The following is a 25244-nucleotide window of genomic DNA, read 5'->3' as shown; positions in this document are numbered from 1 at the left end:
GATGGCCTGTCCTTCTTTCACAACCTGTTGAGCACGTTTCTGATGTTCCTTGGGCAAGTGCTGTATGATGTGTTGCATCTCGTCCCAGTGTGCCCTGTCGTAGCGAGCAAGTAGGGCTTGCGAATTAGCAATCCGCCATTGATTGGCTGCTTGTGCTGCCACCCGTTTGCCCGCAGCGTCAAACTTTCTGCTCTCTTTGTCAGGCGGTGGAGCGTCTCCTGACGATTGAGAGTTTGCTCTCTTTCTTGCTGCCCCTACAACCACTGAGTCCGGTGTAAGTTGTTGTGTTATGAACACAGGATCTGTTGGGGGAGGCTTGTACTTCTTCTCAACCCTAGGCGTGATAGCCCTTCCTTTAACTGGCTCCTGGAATACTTGTTTTGCGTGTTTGAGCATACCCGGGAGCATTGGCAGACTCTGATAGGAGGTGTGGGTAGATGCTAAGGTGTTAAACAGGAAATCATCCTCTATTGGCTCCGAGTACATTGCTACGTTGTGGAACGTAGCTGTCCTGGATAATCCCTGCGTATATGCAGTACTGTCTTCTGGAGGTGACAGCTTTGTTGGATAACAATCCGGACTGTTATCCGATACTGGTGCATCATATAAGTCCCATGCATCAGCATCATCCTGTGTCATCCCTGAATGCGTGGGTGACTGCATTGGAGGTGTTCCCAATGGTGACAGTTGTGGTGAGTGCGGTGGGGATGGTTTTGGTGAAAACCTTGGTGGTGGGGATTTTTCTCTAACCACCTTTGCCTTAAGCTGCATTTCTGTCTCCTGAAATGCAAGTTTCCTTTTAGATTTGATTGGAGGTAAAGTTTGTATTTTTCCAGTCTCTTTCTGGATATGCAACCTCCTTTGTGTATGGTCCGGTTCTTCCATACTTAATTCCTGCTCAAATCTATCTCTTTCCTTCATTTGGCTGGAAAGTCCTTGCTCTTCTGTGTAAGAGCTTCTTTTCGGCTCCGAAGCCGCTTTTTTCAGTACCGAGGTTTCAGATATAGTCTTTTTCGTTTCCGAAGATATTTTTCTCACTTTGGGTGAGTTGAACTCTCGGTGTCGAGATTGTTCGGTGCCGGAATCTCGACCGGAGTCGGAAGTCTTCGGCAAATCCCTGGCCTTTTTCGGTACCGATGTTTGGTCACCTTCTTTTCGATGGGTTAGGCCATGGCCTGTTGGCGGTGGCGTCCCCCTGGCCTTAAATATCTTTGTGTGAGTTTTGGACGGGGAAGGTTTACTCACTGTTCGCTGCACCGTCGAGGTTCGGTCACTTTCGTATTCGTCCGAGTCCGATCCCTGGATGGAAATGCTTTCCTCCTCTCTGACGTCAAGTTGCTCTCTCGGTGTTGACGCCATTTGCAGTCTTCTTGCTCGTCGATCTCTTAGGGTCTTTTTCGATCGAAACGCTCGACAAGCCTCGCAAGTATCCTCCCTGTGTTCAGGTGATAAACACAGATTACAGACCAGGTGCTGGTCTGTATAAGGATACTTTGAATGACACTTAGGACAGAAGCGGAAGGGGGTCTGGTCCATTAGTCGGACAGCGCCTTCCCTTGCCAAACATAATCAAATTGGTTCACCTTGACTACAGTTAACAAGAAAACTCAGAAATAAAAAAGGAGACTAGACTTTAAAAGTGTTATGGGACTACTCAAATGGTAGAACTTGTAGTGAATTCTAGTTTGTTTCAATGGGATAACAGGAGTTAGCTTAGCCTTTGGCTTGCAGACTCATGCCCCCATCACCTAGTGACATTTAAACTACTTAGCTTGCTCTGTCTTAGCCCATTTATTTAATTAATTCTTCTAAGATGGCTGCCGTGTTTATAGTTAGGCCATTTGTTTAAGTTTATGTTATCAGTGCCACCGCACTAAGGCGTCAAATCAAGCGACGAAGACAAACAAACTGTAGGTGTTCACATTAGGTACTTTCCCTCTTCATGCTTTTGAGGGAATTTTTTATATTAATTACCATCCCAAGCATGCTGTGTTATCTATTGTTTGGGAACAACCTACGTCAGGGGTCCAAGTAGATCTGTAGAAATACACCTCACTTTAAACAGATAATCAGAGGCATTCCGACCAGATACCATCGCTGCTATCGATGCTACACGTCGCCTTGACGCTGACCCGGACTTCGTGTTCCTACGGAGTCTAAGCTAGAGACCTCGTTCCAAGGTAACAAGGGTTGGGGGTTCTTCTCAGGGACGTGGCATTGGCAGATCAGGGTTAACATACCCAGCTGTCCTTTAGGTAGAAGGTTAGGCCTATCAGAATAGGGTAATAGGACATATTACACACTATGTGACTGCAAGATGGTGGGGGTCTTCATAATCATGACTCTTGTTTTTACAATTCTTTCTCTTGCACTTTTCGTTATCCTAATCATTGCAGCCCATGAGATTTAATGCATATTGCAAATTGTATTAAATAAAAACTATTGTGCATCTTCGTTATTGCCTGTGTTTGGTTGAGACATGATATGTCTGTGAGAAAGAAGTGATCTCTGTTTAACCACGACACTCCCTGAGATGTCATACTCTTGAGTCCATGTGTAAAGGCTGCCACAAATCACCTTTAACTGTTTGGGTTTTTGGTGAGGTACTGCTAGTGAGCCGGAAGGGTTGGGACTACAGTTGCAACTTGTTGTAGGATAGGCATAGTCACCTACAAACATAAGTACTGTCATCCTTAAACCAGCAGTCTTGCCTAGAGAAAGAGTCCAACTACAACATGGCACCACCAACGATGGAGTTTAGGCACTAATTTACGGATACCCCGACTATCACTGTCTCACAGACAACAGGTACCCTAAGTACCATTATATGGAGATGTCCGTGGTCTTTGGGAAGATCCTCCTCAGCTGAACAGGGAACACCTGATTAGGCTGTAGGTTGCTCGAGCTCGAACTCATAAATGGACTTTACTCCCCACTTGGTGTTCCAGCTCTTCACTCATTTTACAATATGGCTAACGCCATAGACAATCCTGAAAATGCTAGACAAGCATTAACATTACATCTAGTCACGCATGGGGTTACAGAAGAGGGCGGGGATGTCACCTTCATAGTAGAAGCTTATGAAGGTTACCAAACAGAAACATTTCACTCTTGGGTCAGAGAACAGTCACATTTCACACATATAAAATTGCTAATATACCTCAATGGTACCAAGCATTCCAGTATCATGAAATACCGCTCAAGTATCAAGGGAATCAGAACTGGTTTGAAGGCGCCGCCCTACCACATGTAATACAATGCGTGAGATTAGGTCCTTTAGGTAATGATGGACCAACGTGGCCCATGTTTGCCACATACACACCTCACCCAGGTATACAAAATATGCAAGCAGCAGATCTGTGAAATTTATACGATGAGATAGTAACACTCTACAGATGGCTTGTTCAGTTCGTAATGAGGACTTTGAACAGAAAAAACCAGCTCGTCCAGCACCACCAGCACCTGCTGGATACCAATTGGCTACTGGATTAATCCACAAACAGTGCTATTATGGGTAAAGTACCAACAGAGCGGGAGAAAATACCATACTGGATAGTCCAGAAAACACATCAGCTGGAAGCTGTGTTTCCCCATACGGGACCACAGGAGAAACATAGAATTCTCACAATGTGCTTTCCCTTTGGGATGGTTCCCTCAGTGAATGACTGCGCCACATGGGGTACAGTCTTCGCTGCAATTTATACCACCACACATGGTACCCCGACACTTGCCAATTTACCGGAAGTTTTAAAACAAATTCAGAACTAGCATGGGGCAGCACATTGGGGATGAAACTAATGCATAACTTTGATGCAGTTTCCTCAATTATACTCAGTAACATTAAAGGGGAAGCAGTAGCACTGGCTATACGCCATAGTCTCTGAGAAACTCCACATTTGGAACAAGAGAGACAGCTACCGAAAATTATTTCCGATACCTATACTAGTATAGGTCAGGATAGTCTGGGAGCCAAGCCAAAGAAGCTAGAAGTACTGAGTACCGCCCCTAAGGAAGGTACGAAACAGACACATGAGAGTTCTAAAAAGTGCTGGGATAAGCCAAGACAATTTAAAGACAGACAGAAGCAGAGAGCAGACTCTCCACATCCGGAGAACTCTGAAAGGAGATACACTCTCAGAAACAGGGAGAATATAATAACTCCTAATAGATATACTGATTCACGTCCCTCTTGTTCATTTCAGGACGCACCGGATAGGCGTAGCGCGAGATGGGGCCGTCCTGACCGACGTCCTGAATACGTGAAACAAAAGAAAGACTCAATACAGTCTACAGTCAAAAAAAGAAGAGAAGACTTCACAACAAAAGCCACAGTTTAAAAAGAAAAAAGTAGCAGCACTATCGGTTAAAAATGCCAGTACACTTGAGAACATTGCTGAAGAACAAGATGTGGGTAGTGACACTGTTAGATAGCGCAGCAGAGGTCACGATATGTCAAAAATGTCATTTTGCCTTCTTTCTCTAACTTTGTTCCAGAGGCGGAAAAGGGAGCCTACACTGGCAAATGGGTTCTAGTGCAGGCACCTGCGTTATACCGCATTCATGTAGGTTGGGACAGGGATTCTCCATGTTATAATACCTATCAGATCTACACCCCAGCCTCAGACACAATATCCAGTTAAACACCAGGATAAAGCTCCACTGAGGGTGATCCTCACTCAGCTAGAATATCAGGGATAGTTAAGCCCTGTGCCTCTTCTATGAAGAACCCATTATTCCTGGATGCGAAGCCAGACCATTCCTATAGAATAGTCCTAGATTACAGACATTTACACAGCCATACACGTACATATGCTATACAAACTTCACACAGCACGGCACTAATAAACAATATAGTGCGCAAAAAAATATAAAACAACGTTGGATATTTCCAACAGGTTCTTCTGTCAGAATTTAGAGGAAGAAAGTCGGGACCTGAGTTAATTCTCATTTGGCTCACAAAAACGCTTTTGCGGTTTACCCCAGGGCTATAAGAATAGTCCAGGGCTGTTCTCAGATCGAGTAACATCAATATTACATGATATTGATCCCGAGGCGTTATCCTAGGTGGACGACATTTATCTCACAGACGACGAACTGAACATTCATCTTGTAAGGGTCGATCGAATAATTTTGGGGTTTCCAGAACTTGATTATAAATTAAACTTTAAGAAAAGTAGGATTGCCTTTCTCAGTGTATTGTTCCTGGGATACGAGCTATTGAATGAAGGAAAGAGCCTGGCCCAGCACTTCCTAGAGAAGTGTGCACAACTGCACCCACCAAACACTCTAAAGAAACTACAGTCTTTGCTTGGTATCTTCAATTTTGGCAGAACATACATTCCTGACTATGCACAGCGCATCAAGCCACTTTATGACTTAACATGTCCAGATTTTTCTATCAGACACTGGACAGTTGAACACACACGCATCCTTAGGGAATTGCAACAGGACATGCTGGAAGCTAAACATTTGCACACACGTGACAATAAAACAAATTTGGTCATCAGAATAATTGCTGGTGCCATTGGGTTTACTTATGTCATCATCAATGAAGATGAGACAGTGCCCATAGCATAGAAATCACACTTATACTCCAATGCAGAACTACGTTTTGCACCAACAGAAAAAATTCTAACTGCAGTTCAGATGGCTGTCATAAAGAAGAGGCCACTTGTCCAAGGGAAATACATCATTGTCGTTACCCCGGTGCAGCCTTAGAGGCCGTCACAAAAGCGAGCATTCCTAACGCTAAAGCATTACATCCACGTTGGATTCAGTGGGCAACCTCTCTGACCGCTGCTGATGTTGATTACATCTTTGATCCGAAACTCCAGACACAAGAATTCCTCCAGTATGAACTCCTCGAAATATTTTGCCTTTAGAAAAATACCATACTGTCATTTCTACTGATGGTTCGGCACAACCCGCTGTAGGCACCAAACATCAATACTCAGCCGCTTGCACAGCTGTGAGTGGAGTAATGAAGTAAGGAGTCTTCCACCCTAAAAATACTTACACGCAGACCCTAGGGGACTGCACAGCTCAGTTGGCTGAACTCAAAGCCCTTATTTTAGCGCTACAACACACAGAGATAGGAAGACTGACTTTAATACTCTGCTACTCATATTACTGTGTTCAGTCCTACAATGATTATCTTAATCATTGGAAGCTGAATGGGTTTAGAGAATCTAAAGGGAACACCATAAAACACAAGATATTGTGGGGGAGGGTGGCTGATCTTAAGGATTAGCTACTGTGTGTCCATGTAGTACATACATTGGGCCACCAACGTATAGGAGTACACGTTATCGGCAACACTTTGGCTGACTTGTACTAGAGACATGCAATTCATAAATAGGGCATGAGCTGCGCGTCAAGGTCTACAGTGAAGTCAAATGTGAGAAGATCAGTATTGTTGTTACAGGTCTTTTAGGTCCTGGATCAATCCATAACATTCATTAAATCTGAGCTCTTTAAATGAATTGCAAGTATTATTATGTTAATATGTAGTCTCGGCAGAGAATAAGAAAATCATCTAACAACAATTGCCAGTCAGTTTGCCGAGTTTCCTAACAGCACACATTGGCAGGTACTTTCATAACCAAAAGGCATGTTTTGTTACAAGTACCTGAGACACAAACAAAGAAAGGTTGTGAACAATAACTGTGGCTGATCCCCAGTCTGCAATCATCCAAAGGACAAGGCTGTGTACTGAAGATATTGGGCATAGATTCTGGATTCATTCTATGGATGGAAAACACATCAGACGCTTGTAAGGTTTTTCGGAAGACACCCGTATAGTGCAATCTAAACAAGTGTAGACAAAAACAGTAGTATAAGCACTAGGTTGGCAGTTCTGAGATTGTAACAAGGATTAATATCAAGAACCATCTAAAGAACTACATTTCCGAGATTATGTTACTTTAAATCACAGTGGTGGACTAGACTGTATTGACATTTTTTCACCGTCTTATTCCACTTTAACAATTCACTGTGACTGACAGTTCCACGGGGCTTGCACACAGCATACTGAAAAAATTAAGTAATCAACACTGGACGAAAAAACATTACAGCTTGGGAGTTCTAGTCCTACCTTCATTAGCTTAGACTGATTTAGCTAGCTACTCCTAATCCTTTCATAAAACACTGGAAACAAGTCCCTATGGTGCCATTTACTACTTCTTCTACTCTAATAAAGGGGAGTGCCTTCAAGTCACACTACCACCATCTGCAAAGGAAGACACTGGAACCGATTGTGTTGGAAGGCACAGAAAGGTGTAAAAAGACCAGATGTGTAAACATTATTACTAGGTGATGCATGTGATCGAAGGCACTTATCCCAACAGTCTTTTTCACCAACGTGTCAACGAACTGCAAGGTTCGTGCGGTTAAAACATCCAAGTAGGAACACACAGTGAGCATTTTGAAAGACATTTAATTTCTAAAATTAGTAAAAACTCCCATCTGAAGCTGCAAACCCACACTTAGCATGACTGTGAAAGGTGATCATCTTTAACTTCAATAATCATTCAGGCTGTGTCCAGCTTCGTAACAGAGCTTAATTTTGTTTTAAGCGCATTAGGAAAAAATGTGTACTTAACTTTAACATAATAAACCAAATTAGATAAGACAAAAGAGACTTTCCCTCCTTAAATCTAAATCTAACTGATGTCAAGTCAAACCTCTTTCGGAAGTTCCTATACAGGAGTGAAATCGTAAATCTGAAACAAACAAATACTGGTCATGGTTAGACTTAGTTGAGCAGTTCCCTCAGTAGGAATATTTATGTAATAACAGGATTCGAAATGTCAAACTTGATCCACTTAAATTATGCATGCAGAAGTGAAAAAAATCTGCTTGTTCCAATTCACAAAAGGACTTGGTGGGTTTCCGACATTCTGCAGTGAGCATAAGGTGAACAATGTCTGTAAATAGCACACTGCTGCGCCGGTAGTTTTTTTTCCTGCTGAACGCTTTCCAAAATTAGCTGCTCTTGGAAATAAACGAACTGAAAAGGTTTCCAAAAAAGGCAGTTAACATTTTCAAGCGACGGGGGGGTTCCGTTTTCATGTTTAAGTGCCACAGCTATTATTTGGACAAGGGGGTTGGATACCACGCTCTAGGCTGTGCAGTCAAGAGGGCAAGGCAGCCGCTAAATCTGCAAGTGTATACTCTAAGCAAGGTATGGCATATATTAGGGAGGGAAAACAGTATATTATTAGTGATGTCCAACAGTATATATTTGTTAGCTAGGTGTTGCCGCTCAGTCTTTATGTGTGTATACAAACGAATAGGTGCGATCATGTTGGTGACTGGGTGGACTTTTTTTTTAGGCCACCAACAGATCCCTTTTGACTAATTTGTGAACCATGTTGTAAAAAAGTACGGAATTTTGTAAAAAAATAAAAAGAAATAAAAAAAAAAAGCAACCAAGGTACTTTGCAATCTATCAATTGCTTTGAAATTGTTAGGTCAGATTGTTTGGAGATGGGCCACAGTTATTAGGACCAGCTGGATAAACGTGTGCGAAACTGTGTTGAGAACTGAAATTTCCATAGACATTTTTAACAAGATCAAACAACGTTCACCAAAATTTGCATGAGGTGGCAAGAGCTTGTGCAATGCTGGGATCCTGCCTGCTGTTTTTATACAATTTAATTCTCAGAAATGAAAAGCGCCGCAGAGATTCCATCAAGATCCAATGCTGACAAAGCAAAAAGGAAACAAACGTTGTGGTTGAGAATGGTAACTGACTGAGGCTGAATTTTCTAATTTTGAACGTAATGCTTTAGAGGAAAGGGAAGAACGGGGATTTGTGGGACGATTTAGAGCGACAGATGGGAGACAAATAGGGGGATGTACTTCTTGCCTCAAGTAGGTGGCTTTCAAGCAGCATCTAAATTTACCCTTGGATCAGCATGTCATGCCCCTCTGCCAGGGTATGGTGAGAGTGTGGCCAGAGAGAATGTGCATTCAGGAGGCTTGAAGAAGATATTATCCGATGTCTATCATAAAGGTAGAATTCCAAAAGTATCAGAGTCCCAAAAAGTAATGAGGCTGTAGAGGAAATTGAGGACATTGTTCCAGGCTACACACAAAGTCAAGGTGCAGATAGATCCCGCTTGTTAAATGGACCTACCCTGGAAAAATAAACTCTTTCCCAGACCTATACTTCAGTGGTTGCCAGGTGTGCACTGTAGAGCGTTACAAACCAGGTGGTTAAGTTTGGGGCCTACAAGACGGCCCTGGTTCAAGCAGTTTTTCAGTCAAGATTCCTGTAAAAGCTCATGACGAAGAAGAGGGAGTGGAAGTGAGCAAAGGTGGAATTGAAGAGGGATCTCAGGTAGTGGCACCAACATAAATTGGTGAGGGTTTCTGCACATGTACAGACGCTCCCTGGACTGCTAATGGAACTGCCTTGACTGCTATGAGAAATGTATATAAATCCCGGTTCAAAAGGAACACTCTCAGTGAGCAGCAGTTCCAACCACAACTCTCCCACCACACACAGCATGAAGAGGCTGGATTCCGGCATCTAGACTCTCTCACATACACAATCTATATCCCAAGGGCTTGCCTAAGGGGGATTTTGATTTCACTAGAAGTGTTCAAGGTATACAGGATAACATTTACTTTTTATTAGATGAACTTCCTTTTATCTCTCGTCTGTCTTTTATCTTGTCTTTCTCCCCCACTTTTCTTTTTATTCCCCTTCATTTAAAGACATTTTCACAATATCTCTACATTAGTATAGAAGGGAATAATATTACTATTTTTTTATTAATGAAATTATACATGGCTGTTTTCATCCCTTTTTGCATCTGCAGACTATGATGTATAACTTTAAGGGAATACATATTTAAATTTATTGATGCTTTCTGTACTCCTGTATTTATGCCAACATTTAACAAAGCTATTTAAACTATAACAAAAAAACGTGCTGACGGCCCATGAGGAGGGTGGGATGGAAGTTTATAACTAATGAAAATCTGTCTCTGGCAAGGAGCTAACGAAACAACAATACATCATGTCGAGTGTGAGGATGAGAATCACCTCCTGGTGTGAAGAGACCCGGAACTCCCAAGCGGTCAAAACGCCAAGGCAAACGTGTCGACTGCCCAGATGGTCGTTTTGTCATCCTCTACTGCAACGAGTGTGAGCACATCCTGGAGCACATCGGTGCACTTGGGCTGTTGCACTGCGTAGTAGTGTGAAGCAGCAAGAAGGCACCATGTTGCCAATATCCAAATTACACGAACTAAGCCACGTCAAACACCGTAATCAAAATCAAATTATTAGTCACGATGCAACCAGTTTGGAAATGGCACATGCATCAACATAATAATTATTCATTTTAATTGAGACGTACAAAGAACGGCTGGAGAACACAGCACAAACCATCTATCCACAACTGAAGCTGGATGCATATTCGGTGGATTCCAGAAAGCGACAATGTTTGACAGCCCACCGTATTCTTACTTAGTAAACCAGAGAGCGAGACGTATTTGTATGTCTGAAATGCACACTTAATAGCCCAAAGCAGGCCTTTTGTGGGTGAAAAGGGGTGATCCTCTTCAACCAAACCACTATGGTTTCCTCGCCCTTCGTACTGTGTAAAACCCCACACTGTTCGGGATAAACTTTACGTAACATAAAACAATAAACCGCAACCACGATCATGTATTTCCTTTATAAACAAAAAGGGCCAATCACAAACCTAAAGGCTGTGAGGAGCTTTTTTTTTTATAAACATACTCAATTTCAATCCAATGTGTATTTTAAGTCTGCATTTCGTTGGTTTGAATGTTTTCACTAAACCGACATGGCAGTTCAGTAAAGGAAACGCCCCCAAAACTTCCAGCAAAGGTCTCTGGGTGCTTACACTTGTACTGTTATTTTCACTTTCACATCGAACATCACACTCACATCCCCATCCTTCTAGTGCTCACCCCGGCCACCTCGCTTCAAATCTGCATTCTTCTGCAGATCCACTGAAATACAGGCCTTCGAGAATGAAAAGCTTGGCATGCTTCAGTTTAGACAAGTTGTCATCCAGAGACATTATGCTGTTTCAACGTCCCGCTCATGAAGCCAGGGTTAGAGGGCGAGAGTCATAGCCCGGTGGCTGGCCAGGGCACAAAGATGTACAAAAAGGCTCTTGAAATCTGCTTGCTCCGAGAACAAAGGAGCAAACGGGGCCCAAGAGAAGAGGGAAGATGTCAAAATTCGGGCTGACTGGGAAAGAAGGGCTTGTGGAGCCAAAGTGGAAAGGTAAGGGCTTGGGCCAGAGGACCAGCTAGATCTAACTCGCCAATCAGCCTACAGAAAAGAACGAAAATTATTAACCAGTACCCCCCCCTCCCACTGGGCAGGCAATAATCCCACACTTCGCAGCAATGGAATTTCTCACACACCCACACCAAAGAAAAGGTAATAAGTCACACCTGAGTAGTGGAGCAAAGCAATCAGATACTTTAAAACAATACTTGAGGGAAGGCATCCATAAACACAGCTGGCTTTGGGAAGCGGTTATATCATATAAGAACAGGCGCTGCATGTTACGGTGATCTCTAACCAAAGACCATTACTGTTTATGTGGAGTGAGTGATTTGATTATGCTTTTCACAACTTTCTATGAAATATATTTTCCACGTGTTAGAGGGTGAATCCTTGCCTCCTGTACTGATGAAAGACGTGGCCTTGTATCGGTCGCACCATTAATGTCATATACATACTTGGACTGCAATTAACACAATTTTTCCACTTGTCTTTAATGAAAATTCTGAAATTTAAGATAGTCTTATTTAAAATGTCATAATAAGCTACTGAGCTTTTATATAAATCTTGAGTTGTCATTACATCATTCAATATCACTTGTCACAATTCACAAGCATCGTGCTGTATCACCTTTCTAAGTTTCTATGGAGCATGTTGTTTTTCCAGTTCTCTGATGTGCAATACAACATGAAGATTCCCAGAGCTGAATGGAGAGCTTGTTTGTGTAATGATTTAACATAATGCGAGGACTGTTTCAGCCTCAGTACAGATGTTAAATTTTGTCCAAAAATGTACTAAGAACCGTTTTTGTCTGCAGGAAACAAGGCCAGCTGGAACAGAAAAGGATGGATTACTTTCCAAAGCAGCCAACACTCACATCCCAAGCATCCCTGGAGGCTGGTGTACAAGGTTATACTGATAGCTAGCAAGTTAAATCTAGAAATTGTAGTGGAGGGTTAACCAAAACATAATCAAAAGCCTAGACTAACGGCAAGTTATCGGAACTGAAGGCAATGACAATTATTAATAAATGTTGCATCATAATATTTGTACTGAAGATGATTTAAATGAATAAGCGCCAACAACAGGTCACCTAAATGATTCGCTCTAATAAATCTGCGGTAATTCATCACCATTATTTAGCTTAACGATTGTGTTTGTTAGTGAAATGGGGTTCATAGCAATTGTGGCCCGAATGCTTGGTTTAGTAGTTTATGCCCATTCACTAGGCTTCAAATTCATTCCATGATCCAAAAACGCTATAATAGTTTACCAATAAATTAATTATATGCCTGCATGCTTTTAAATATGTCTGCAAAATTCACCAAAATTCTCAAAATTTTCAATGTTTTTTTCTTGCACGGAGGAGGTACGTTCACATAGAAATATCGTGCTGACACATTTTGTCTTGGAATCTCCTTTCAGTGTCTCAAAAGTCTTTTACATGAAACGAAAGAAGTGTTTGCGAGAAAGCAATCTTGCAAGATACCACATTTCACAAAATTTCACTACAAAAAAGCTGCTGATTTAACTCCTAGTATGATGCAAGACCTGTCTTGGTATTTACTCAGACAGTGCTAGTCTCCGAAGCACATCCTAAATAGCATGTAATTTACTGTCGGAAAAAGACATTCCATTGAGAATGACTTCATCCAAAACCTGAACAATAAATACATGGGTGTGAGAAAGTAAACAATGGAAACCTCTGCCAAAGAAAATGAGTTTAACATTTTAAAGTAAATCGTAAAATGAGACCCGGAACAGAAGCAGCAGTAGATACGATGCAAGAGGTGTTGCACTTAAGCAAGTTACCGCAGTTTAAATGTAACTACTAAGAAGGGTGGTCTTAAATCCGAGACTACCGAAGTAGCAACCCGGTTCTTCACTACCGGTTAAAGCGTTGAAAGAGAATTCCACACTGTCCGCACAAGGAGAGTCTGAACAAAGCTCCATTGCTCCGCTTGAACGGAAGGGTCGGATTTCCTGACCCCTAAGGGCTCCATCCCCAAGACCTTTCATGGGGAAACTGCACCAATGTAGCCGAGGCATAGCCTAAAGGTTGAAAGGAGAAGTAGGCGCGCTTGGGGTCACCAGGTGACAAGAGAAACACCACTATTCCCACTTGTGGAATGAACTGACTAACCAAATGCGGGACAGCTGGCTAAATATTTAGAGGCCATCGTTCAACGGAGAGCTTCTGCTGATGGCAGACTTCACCTTGCCAGATCTTAGGAGAAGCATGCCAGCTCAGCTGCATTAGCAGCGAAATGCAAAGTTCTGTACCTTTTCAACACCCTAAGCACATGCATTTGCATTCCTCGAGAAACCTGCAGCAGACAAAATGAAAAGTAGACCAGGCGATCTCCCACCAGTGCATTTCTCGACATAGGAAGTACAAGCTATTCACAAATCCGATATTCCGCCAGCGCAGGCCAGAGTCACTTGAAACCCCTTTGCCCCCAAACCCAGGAAGCCAGCAGTTCTCCCTGACTGACAATAATGAAATAACGCAAGAGAATATATATACATACAAAAATACCTTGAGGTATTTAAAGTGAGTGCCAGACATGGCAACAGCAACAGGCATTGGCAAAGCCAATAAGTTTGGTTTAAATTTTGAGCTCCAGCTGTTATGTATCTCAGGGGTGTGGAATTCCTATAGGCCGACGCCCAGAACATATTGTTTAGATTTAAAGACAGCACGTTTTCATGTTTATTTTGTCCTAGGGACAAATAGGCCCAACCCCCCTGCAGCACAAACCCTTTGGCTAACAGTTTCAATACATTATCGATCAGAGAAAGGCGCTGTCTGCACTTAAGGTAATATTTGTACCACATGATAATGCTGTTCAACCTTATATTCGTGGTTCATTAATGCAAAGCTATGATTATTAGAATGAGCGATTTAATAAAATGTTGCAAGCTCGGACTCCACATGAAAAAGTTTAACAATATGAGGTTACACATAATACTGCCAGAAGGCTCTGATTAGATACAAATATTTGCATGAGCTTGAAGGCAAGAGTGATGATTCTTTGCTTTCAAAAGACAATGTTCACAAAAAAATGCAACTAGGAAAAAAATGTTTGCTAAACCACTGTGACTTTTTAGGTACCATTTATTTGAAGCATAATTTAATAAAATGCGTTGCTGCATGTTAGTATATCCCCCCAAAAAACTGCTCATAAAGGAAAAAAAGTGTAAAAAGGTTCTACAAGATTATGGGAAACATTAAATTAAACAAGCAATAGCACTGCCTGTAAGTCTGACATTTAAACTGAGCCTTTTGGTTCTGTCAATGCATCCCTTGTTTTTACATGGTTTTTGTAAAACGTTACTGTTGTGGGAGCTGCCTGGTCCTCACCATAATATAATAGATATTGGCAACAATAAAAAATATGTTTTAGTCTCAAAAAGCACACATTGCCATAGTAGTCCCTGGCACTTGGGCGCCAATCTGGTCCTTTAGAAACTGCAGAATGCTGCCACTCACAGTGAAGCCAGTCGATAGGTGGAGAGAGAAGGAATTTAACAAAAACAAATGGTTTTAACACCGTGGTATATGTCCTTGAATTAGTGCAGATTTATGGCTTTGATGAATTCACAAAGAAGGCCAGTTTTATACTCCTATAAAATATTTGTGAACTGCATTTTGGCATTCATGTGTAGATTTGCTCATGCAGAAATCTGGTGAGCATTTACATGTTCACTTTCCCTCCAATCACTTTTTCCACCAACCCTGGAAGAAGTTTTACTTCTGCCCTTGTCAGGAATATTTTACCAGCTTTTCTCAGGATGGAGAAAGATTAGAGAAGACCTGGAGAAAACCCAAAAAGCATGTAAGTTAGTAGGTGTATGCAGAGTCAAAAGGGCATCCTAACTTTAATCTTACCTAACCTTAAACTATTGCTTACCACTACCTCCACTTCCAGTATGCCGATCTGTGGAAATATGGCAAAATAAGGGAATATCTAGTATTCAAACCCTATTATAGTATCAGTCTCCGGCATAATCAGAGAGGCTATTTATTATCTGAGGTCTTATATACTGAAAGTGCTGTTACAATTTGTCACCGACCTACAAGATACCAAAGAGACAAGTGAACTTTTTTTGTTTTTTAACAGAACAAGTAGATTTATGAAGCAGCATGTGCCATGGGCATGTGGATATTATATTAAATTCCATGCCTCAAATATAAATATTTTTAAACGTCTACTGGAGTTACAATGAATATGCCAGATAACAAATTTAAGGCGTGATGATTCAGAGTACATTTGAGATGTCCAGTAGTCCCTCAGGCACTGCCATGCAAACGCTCTATAGGAGACCCAATGATGCACCATACAGCCAATAGCACCTGGCTGGAGTCTAAGACTACTCGCTGTAGATTTTAAAGAAATGGTAAAAATAGGTGATGCAGGCAGCTACACTGTCAATCCAGACCTAAAAACGGTATGTTCTTCAATGGTAGAATGCTTCACAACGAATCATTTCACATGGCATAAACAGATGAGGAGAGAGGTTAGAAAGGAAAGGCACAAATAAAAGAATACATGGGCAAACGAGTTAAAAAAAAAAAAAAAAAACAGGCTAGCTACTTTAGCGTTCTGTAATGAGAAGGTGGAAAATGAAAACTGAGGTCAAGGTACTGGAAAGATTATTGTTTTCTGAAACTGCAGTTCATAATTAAAGGGCACCAAATGGTGGCAAAAACCTAAATAAACCCAGTCACACTAGGACCATGCAATGTAATCCCTCAAAATGCACACATAAGATTAAAGGCATCTTAGAAAGGTGGTGTCTTACACCAAGTACTTCTCAACTGATCACCAAAGAGAGAGGTAGGTTCCTCTACAAAAGAGCAACAGGACTAGCAACTATCAGCTAGTCATCTGGACTTGAGTGGTGGTGTATTTAAGGATGTCATATATACACAAAGAATTGCACAAAATATTAAAACCAGCAGCATCACATAATTCACAGCAGAACCAGTTTTATAATTTCGGTGAAAGCCATTCTTCATAAATCAGATTGTGTTTCTTGACTTAGAAACCAGGGAACAGATAAAAGAATAGCAATGCTCACACGCTAGTCAGATCTCAGCAGAGCTTCAACTCACTACCCAAAATCTAACTCACCTTGGAGTGGGGACCGGTGTGGTGAACACTGGTAAGAACTGGTTCACTGGCAGGCAGCAGATCTGTTGTACATGAAATCTTAAGAAAGAGGTAATCCTATACAGGATGATACCAAGGATTGGCTCTGGATCCAGTCCTATTTCATGCTCATTTGAGTTAAAAGAGTCCGGAGGCAGGGCCAGAGGCAGTGGAAACAAAAAACAACAAAAGGTTGGTCTCCCACTCAACAGAGTATCGCACATTTAAGTAGTACAACATTATTTTTTGACTCTGAGGGGCACTTTTTTGGAAACGTGTGGCAAAGGATTAATTTGCAATCACATCACTTTTTTCACAGATCATACTAAAAATGCATATTATTTCACAACAAGTTTACTAGAGATATTAGGGCTATCCAGCAAAGACCTTCTAGTCAAATTGTGTACATCAAAGCCAGCAGCCATGGTCTAAAGTTAACAAGATCTAAAAACAATGTACAAGTGGGTATAACAGTTCTTTCTAAAGGGTTGGTAGGACATGTTCATGCCCACTGTGGTATTAACACTGATCAAATCAAAATAGTTTTTGCAGACTATGGGCCTGACTTAGATTTCGGCAGACTGGTTAATCCGTCACAACGGTGATGGATAACCAGTCAGTCGAAGTCTAGATTTCATAGAATATAATGGGATTTAGATTTCAGCAGACGGGGTATTGCATCACTGTTGTGAAGGAGTAACCCATCTGCCGAAATCTACATCAGACTCTACGTTATTATGGAATTTACGTAATAAACTGCAGACAAAAATATTGCAGAAAAAGCTAGGTTTGAAAATGCACAGGATCAGTAACAATGATTCAAAATATCGTTTTGCTAGATGTTTTAGGGTTCCTTAAAGATATCTTAGTAAAAGCGCTCAGCATATGGAACACTCTACTGACACCGGTAATATATTTTATCCCAAAGCAGACGTGCAATTAAAGAATATCAGCAATTACTTCCGTTGGAAAAGGCTTCACTGAAATGTCTTACCCCAGGATAACCCTGAAAGCATTCTCTCTCTAAATAACTCCTAGCAACAACTTAGGGTCAGCTTTGGAAATTTCCCCTCTTCACTATTAAGGAGTAATAAGTGACTCAATCCCTGAAAAAAACTTTTGTTAAGTATGACTAACACATCCGAAGCTCCTGAAGATCAAAAAGCAATGACTAATGAGTAGTAAAATCTCTCATCTATTCCCTCCTACCGAAAACACTGCTGGAAGCCCTCCACCTGCAAACCCACCCTTCATTATCCCATGAAGTTCCAGAATAGTGGTGGTGGTTTTTCAACTTTACTTAAAAGAGAAAAAAAAATTGCACCCCTTCAAGCTTTGGACATGTGACAGAACTAACAACAGTGATTATGTCTGCTCTTAACAACTGTAAGCATGAGAAAAATGCAGGGCGGTCAATTGTACGGATTTTATTACACCTCTCTGCACCTCAGCGGATCACAATATTCAAGTTAGAAGCCTGCCATAGACCTTGGTCACAAGAAGTACTCTACATCTCTTAACCTGGTGTCATTTCAAGAGTTAACTGTCCTTCATAGACCAATTGGTGTGTGCTGCTGAAGGCACAAGAGGTTTTCCGATTTCTTTTAGTGAGCCCGTTTCCATTCATGCAGATATTTCGATGTACAGTTTCATAAGATAGACTATACTTTTATTAAAACCTAAATTCTTTGACTAGGATTGCTGATTTACAACAACGCCTAGCAGTCAAAAGCCGCTGGATGCAGATCAACAGGCTGAAGGTGAGCCCTACAAACAACATGATTATCATCTTTCATCTAAATATTTTATGCTGGAATGCATGTTTATGTGCAGCTAAATTCTGGCTTTGTTCCTCCACTCTAGTTCAATATTCAGGTCTAAGTAAGAGGAGTTGATCAACTCCGATGCAGCATTAGAACTCCAGCTCAACACTACAGCTGTATCGGGTTTTTACTACACTTAGCTACTATGGAGTATTCTTGTTCGTCTTGGGCTAACCTCAATAACTGCAGATACTTTGGTGTTGTCAACTGTAAACAGTGTGAAAGAGTCCTGCAAGAAAATCTTCTGAAGAGATTAAACAGAGTATGCGTTCTACAGAGAGTGGAGGGACACAGAAAGTGTGCAGAACACAGATGTTCAGCACTTGCTTGGTTTACTTCAAAATGATTATGCTACCCCTGCTCTTTGCACTATGTACTCATTACCATTATATTCAATACATCTGACCCCAGCTACATTACACATGATGTTTGGCACATCTAGTATATGATGGCCAAGTTTCAGGGGAAAAAGGTACAATGACACATATTTGGTTGCTTTATTATGAAGCACAAATTTTCTGGAAAGGAAGATAATCAAAATGTAAACAATACATCCATCAAACAAGCTAAATGTACCCTTATTGTTGGGAGATACAGGAGAGGACTCTTTAGGAGATACAGGAGATGACTCTGAATACCCACCACCATAATGGGTAAACTCCTCACTCACTTGCATCTAGCAGCCAGCACGAATACGCTCCAATAAGCACGTGGAGGTCCAAATTATGGTAAATGTATGGGAAAAACTAACCATGATTGTTCATGACAGACTTAATAAGTTTGAGAGGATATGGGCAACTTTATGTACATTTATAAAGAATGAAGGAAGCCATATTATGTGCCTGAGACATACGTCAATTATCCTCAATAAATAGGCGATATGGGGACCTACCCCTTTACCCCCCGTTTATTTAGAATCCTCAACATCACAAGACAAAAGGAATGGTTAACCCGTTTCGTAATCAAGAGTTTGACAAAAAAATCATATGGTTTCTATATGCTAGGTGCCAGAGGATAAAGACATTACTTATATAGGGAAAATGCAGTTGAATTGTACAAACAAATATATTGAAATCTTGGAGAATCTGGTGACAAAATTACTCTACCTTAAAATTAAATAAAAAAAATAATATCTTTGTACCCTGATAACATTTAAATAACGTCTGGGGTAACAAGAAATGTATTCAACATAATACTTACAGTTCATGGCGGCTGTCCTCCACCATACCTTTTCATTTGAAACTAAACTAGTAGGACTCTTGTTGTGAATTTAGGTCCTCCACTGACTTCCTCCCGTCTCTAGACCGGGGAACACTTTCAGTCTGATTGTTTTCCATGGCAAACCAAAGCTCTCAGAAAAAGACTGTTATTTCCCAAAATAGCTTGAGGTGCTGTAAGAGTGTGAGCAAGAACAACAATAGGCCAGTGAATCGGTGAAAGTGTTCTTTGCATGTTCCTATTAAACTATATCTTAAGTACACTGGATCATTTTTCAAAGGTAGACAAGACTTCAAGACAATTTTGTAGGGAGAGTGGGTGTTTTCCTCAAAATAATTTAGGAGAAGCAGAGGTTCACTAGGACATTCAAATAAAGTCAGTAACATTGAGCGTAATGTTTTCATGACACACCCTTGCTTAGAAATGTAGGAACAAGGTTCATATCTAATCAATGGATGCATGAAAAATAAAAATTCAAATTGCAGTGGGCAACTCCCAGCGGAGGCAGAATTGGATTTAATCACTTTTATAACGGGGACGGAGTCGAGGATCATCTGATGGTTTTTATCAGTAATAGAAGCAAATGTTGCAGTTTGAAGCACGCCTTGTCAGTAACATTAGTCATATGTAAGAATGATTTCAATGCAAAAGTTTACCGTGACCTACAAGAATCAAAGTTTGAGAACCTTTTTTTGGGGCAAATAGGGAATTTACATTACGTTATGGCTGGATGAGTTTCAAAAGGAATGCTAATAGGTCTGTGGTCAACAAATGTTTAATATGTGCACATCCAAATCAATGTCACTATGTAGGTGCCATACTCTCTGCTAGCACAACTACCACCTCCTACAATATGCAACACTTATCAATCAGTGCCAGTACTCCAAAATCACTACACATAATGCTTAGTGGCACATACTGATACTTATTAAAACACAGCATCCCCAAAGTTGCATCTTATACCCTTCACTGTAGAATAGTTACATTGTTAGCAAATCAGCACTATATAATGAAGCCAAATGTTAAAGGCTCCATATTCCCCAAACCCACACTGCGTGCTTACAATTATATTAAAGTATAATATCAGAATATAAGTATGTTTAGTGCTCAGCCTTCACATAGACAACAATGCACAACATCGGCACGGTAATGCATATATTTTCCCAGAGACAGACAATGTCAACAACAATCAATTTCTTAAAAACGCATCCTTAAGCGGGCATCTTGCCACTAGAATGGAATAAAATGGACTCAATAACAACCTTAGATTGATGACAGACCTGCACAGCCATAACCGACCAGATAGCTTTCACATCTGATTATGACAGACATGTTGTGGACCATATCAAAACCTTACACTGGGAATAAAGCCTCACCACTGCTTACCATTGGTTGTCTTGGTAGCTCTCATCTGCTAGCTTCTTATATTCAACCGCATAACTTACTCTTTTTCTGATTGTCCCTCCCCTAGAACATAGGTTATTTCCAACTATTTTGATTAAATAACAGCAGGGGAAGGATACAAGTCAGTTAGAGGAATTCCTTTTAGCATTCCATCACTTTTCACATTTCCAGCGCCCACTCCTAGTATTGTCACACTACCCACTCCTTAATTGCTCCCCAAATCCCTACTAGCCCTTAACAATTTTATTTAATATATATATTTTTGAAGGACCCAGCAGCTGCCATTTGCCACTGTGCTACAAAGCAGTACAAAGAGCACATTTGTGCTACTAATTTGTTTTATTTTTATTTACTCATCCAAATGGTGCATATCATCTTGAATCTGTAAATAAATAATATGTTCACATTATTTGCTAGCCAAGTGCATTCATGGTGACATAAGCACACACATTATCATGCATGCAAGTACAAAGGAAATGACACAACTGGACTATTCTGCCTTTTTTCTCTTTTATTTGGGTCTTGCTTACCAGACAGCGCAAGCACCATCTACTGAAAGACGGAGTGTTAGCTTACAGAGGGCTCAGAGCCCATCCACTGCTTACTATTGGTTGCCTTCATTGTCACTCATTTACTTGCTTCTTAATCATCAGCCAGGTGGGCTTTTCTTCACGTTCTTATGTTTGTCCCTCTCCTGGAGCATGTAGATATTACTGAATTCTTTCACTACTCGCTTTTTCAAAAGATACTTTTTTTTCTGTTTGAGCACTTTATGACAGCAAACGTTTTTCCTTCTGTTTTCCTCATGTCCTTCTCTCCCTTCTTCCACCGCGCTGCTTTTCTCTCTTGCATGTGCTTCTCCGCGCCCATTGCATTCTTGCCCCTGTGTCTATTCTCCATCAGCTCCATGTTGCTGTCTTCTGTCTGTTTGATCCCGCACCCATGCCCTTGGGTTGCTTATCCTCACCTGCACCCATTTTTGCTTCCACTGGCCACTTCACAACTGTGTTGCTTCCTCCCCTCATTCCGTGTGCTGCTTCCACCCCCTCCAGTAATCCTCCACGCTACCCAGAAGGAAGAAAAAGCACAGTGGTTTTTATCCTCTTTTTAATTACCGATCCAACTGAGATTGGTGACTACTAAGTGGGAGAAACGGCTGCATCATCTTGTTGGCAAACGCATACATGGTGTTTGTGCCTACAAAATGACTCAGCGGGCCATGTCAAAAACGTTTATTTATTTTTTAAATTCTTCAGCCATGCAGCACATCAGTGATGCTACATAGCTAAAACCTCTGGCAAAGTCAATAGGTCCCAAAGATGAGCCCTATTGGCTTTGCCAGTGCTTATTTTTTGGTGATGCTACACTTGATCAAAAACCCTTGACTATGCCAATTGCTCTCAAAGGCAAAACTTATTGGCTCTCAATGTTCGTTACATGTGAAACCGTTATTTTAAGGTTTCAATTAAGCTCGCAAATTGTACAGCAAACCACAATGTTGGCTACTATTAATGCAAACAGAACACAAAGAACAAATGCAGTGTGATTGATGCTCGGGAGGAAGCGTCCCACGAAGGGATAGCGCTCAGACTAGCAATGAAAGCCATCCATATAGTGTTCATTTATACCGCAGACAAATGAACGGATGCATTTGGACGGTGCAGGATTACGAAACCTCTGGGAGACATCCGCCGCTACTGCTAGCAGCGCCCAATTAGTAATGTGGCTTGAACAAGGGCACACACATGAGCTGTATTTATTGGACAGGAAGACGGCATCACTGCAGTGAGGGTTTCACAAGTAAACACATGATGCTGTTCTTTAAGGACACCAGGAGAACAGCAAGAATAAAAAGGTTCTTTACATTACAATTAACCACAAACATCACCTAAACTGGCCCTGTAACTTCGCCTAGCACAAACTTACATCTAAGTTTGTGATGGTTCTTTTTGGGACAGCTCACTGATGAGCTTCTGTGATCTATGTAAGGAGGCAGCAAATGGTAGCCCTAGGTTAAAAGTGAATAGGACTGCTGTGATTCTCCAAAATGTGAGGAAACAGGAGACTTAAAAACAGCACTATTTATGTATTCCTAAACAATCATTGTAATCCTTCTAGGTTCTGAACCTGCAAACCCTCCGACCACAATCTCCAGTTCTTTTTCTCTTGGTCTCCTTTCCCCCCGACATGTCTTACCAAGTGCACCAACACAAAATTAATATTCTAAGTATGTAAACTGCCCCGTTTAATCTCGAAATCTGTTATTTTCTCATGCGCACACGTCTTGATTGTAAAATACGCAACAATTTCGTTAAATTACTTCTACAAACCACTGCACTCACAACCACAAAATAAAACTCATGATTCATGTGTATTTAAGGAACGGGTTCTCTAGTTAGAGGACAGATTTTCCATGTGAAAAAAAACCGAACAAGTTTTGTGCGCAATCAGCCAACTGTTCTCCTTCAGAATCACAATTATGACGTGCGTTAACAACAAAAATATAATGTGTGTTCTAACAGTTTGATAATGTTAAGTAGAGCATTTGAAGTCATTTAATGAAGTGCTTTCACTGTAGTCTTAAGAAAAATCATGTATTGTGTACCTTAACTTTATTAAAATGAAATATAATCAGTGAATATATTACATAACCATCCTCATGTTCTTTGAATGCATATGCATTTAAAACAAGAATATATGTACTGTGTGCATTAATGTTTGAAGCTTAATATTTAATACCTTGAGGGCCATGGACATAATGGTTACGCCCATGGCTGCGCCTCTCAGGTGCCATGGACGTCACCATTACGTCCATTTACCGGCCCTCGGGGGGGGAAGTGCTAGTTCTCTCCCAGAGGGCCGCCCTTACACCCCCCCACCCCCCAGTCAGGGCTGGGCTCTGCAAGCATTTTTGCTGCCAGATCGCGATGTGATTGGGCAGTAGAAATGCCCACTAGACACCAGGGAATTAATTATTTTGTAGGTGAAATGGACATGAGGGGAGCTGCCCCTTGGGCAAGGGCTGCTCCCCAGGGGGGGAAATAATTTTTAGGCCATTTCCAGGGCGGGGGGGGGGGGGGGGGGAGGGGAAGAGAGAAAACCCCTAGACACCAGGGATTTTTTTTGTTGTTTTTTTTCTTGTCTTTTATTTGTAGGGAGCGACCCCCTCGGCAAGGGTCACTCCCTGGGGGGGGGGCAAATTGTTTTTGGGCCATTTCTGCACCCCCGGGGGCAGTCAGGCCATTTCTACCCCCAGGTAGGGCAGAAAACACTAGACACCAGGGATTTTTTTTTATTACACTTGGGCAAGGGACGCTCCTCAGGGGGCCAAATAATTTTTAGGCCATTTCTGCCCCCCCCTACGGGTAGATCGGTCTAATAGAATTAGGCCTATCTGCCCCAGGGGGGGCAGAAAACCCCTAGACACCAGGGATAAAAAAAAAAATGTTTATTTTTTTAATATGTGGGGAGCGACTCTTAGGCAAGGGTCACTTCCCGGGGCCAAATTATTTTTAGGCCATTTCTGCCCCCCCCGGGGGCAGATCAGCCTAATTATATTAGGCCGATCTACCCACAGGGGCAGAAGCCATTAGACACCAGGGATTTATGCAAGGGCGGCTCCCCATGGGGGGCACAATATCTTTAGGCCTTTTCTGCCTCTAGACACCAGGGAGATAGATATATATATATATATATTTTTATTTATTTATTTATTTATTTATTTATTTACTGTATGTTTGTATGTATGGGGAGCGACCCCCTAGGCAAGGCTCGCTCCCCTGGGGGGCAAATTGTATTTAGGCCATTTCTGCCCCCCTTGGGGGCAGATCTGCCTATTTTTGTTGTTAGGCCAATCTGCCCCCAAGGGGAGCAGAAACCACTAGACGCCAGGGATTGGTGTGTGTGTTTTGTTTGGGGGGCTGCCCCTTGAGCAAGGGTCACTCCCCATGGGGGCACATTACTGTTAGCAATATTTGCCCTCCTGGGGGGCAGATCAGCCTATTTTTGGAAGGCCCATCTGCCCCCAAGGGGGGCAGAAAGCCCACCAGAGACCAGGGAAGATTTTTTTTTTCAAAATAAGAGGGTGGGGGTATGGCCATACCCCCACCCCAAATAAATGGGGCCAAAGTTGTTCTGCCCACCAGTGGGCAGATGGGGCAAGTACCCCGATCCACACCCAGGGGGAATGGGGGGTGGGGGATGGGGCAGAAAGTTTACTAGGTGGCATGGAATAAAAAATAAAAAACAATAGTGGGGTGGTGGCCACCAACCACCAGTATGGGCCTGGTTATGCACCCCAACTGAAGGGGGTAACAGTCTTTCAGCTCTCCCCCCGCACACTAAAACATCTTATTCCACGGCAAGC

At 41.7% G+C, this 25244-nt stretch overlaps 1 protein-coding gene across 7 annotated transcripts in view; it reads right to left on the bottom strand.

Moving 5' to 3' along the window:
* EPN2 (epsin 2) overlaps positions 1 to 25244 on the bottom strand; it is a 357746-nt gene that overhangs the window by 290428 nt on the left and 42074 nt on the right. The window contains exon 2 of one of the 7 annotated variants that reach the window (XM_069210119.1): positions 19457 to 19647. The exons of 5 other annotated variants lie outside the window; for them this stretch is intronic. The gene's annotated coding sequence lies outside the window, so the exon portion shown is untranslated. Of the gene's footprint in view, positions 1 to 16415; positions 16557 to 19456; positions 19648 to 25244 lie in introns of those variants that run through there. One more of the 7 variants, XM_069210117.1, reaches the window with a different exon arrangement.

Source organism: Pleurodeles waltl, chromosome 10 (assembly GCF_031143425.1).
Source record: "Pleurodeles waltl isolate 20211129_DDA chromosome 10, aPleWal1.hap1.20221129, whole genome shotgun sequence".
Classification (NCBI taxonomy): Eukaryota; Metazoa; Chordata; class Amphibia; order Caudata; family Salamandridae; genus Pleurodeles; species Pleurodeles waltl.
The sequence above is the reverse complement of the archived record's forward strand: the minus strand, read 5'-3'. Positions and strand labels throughout refer to the sequence as shown.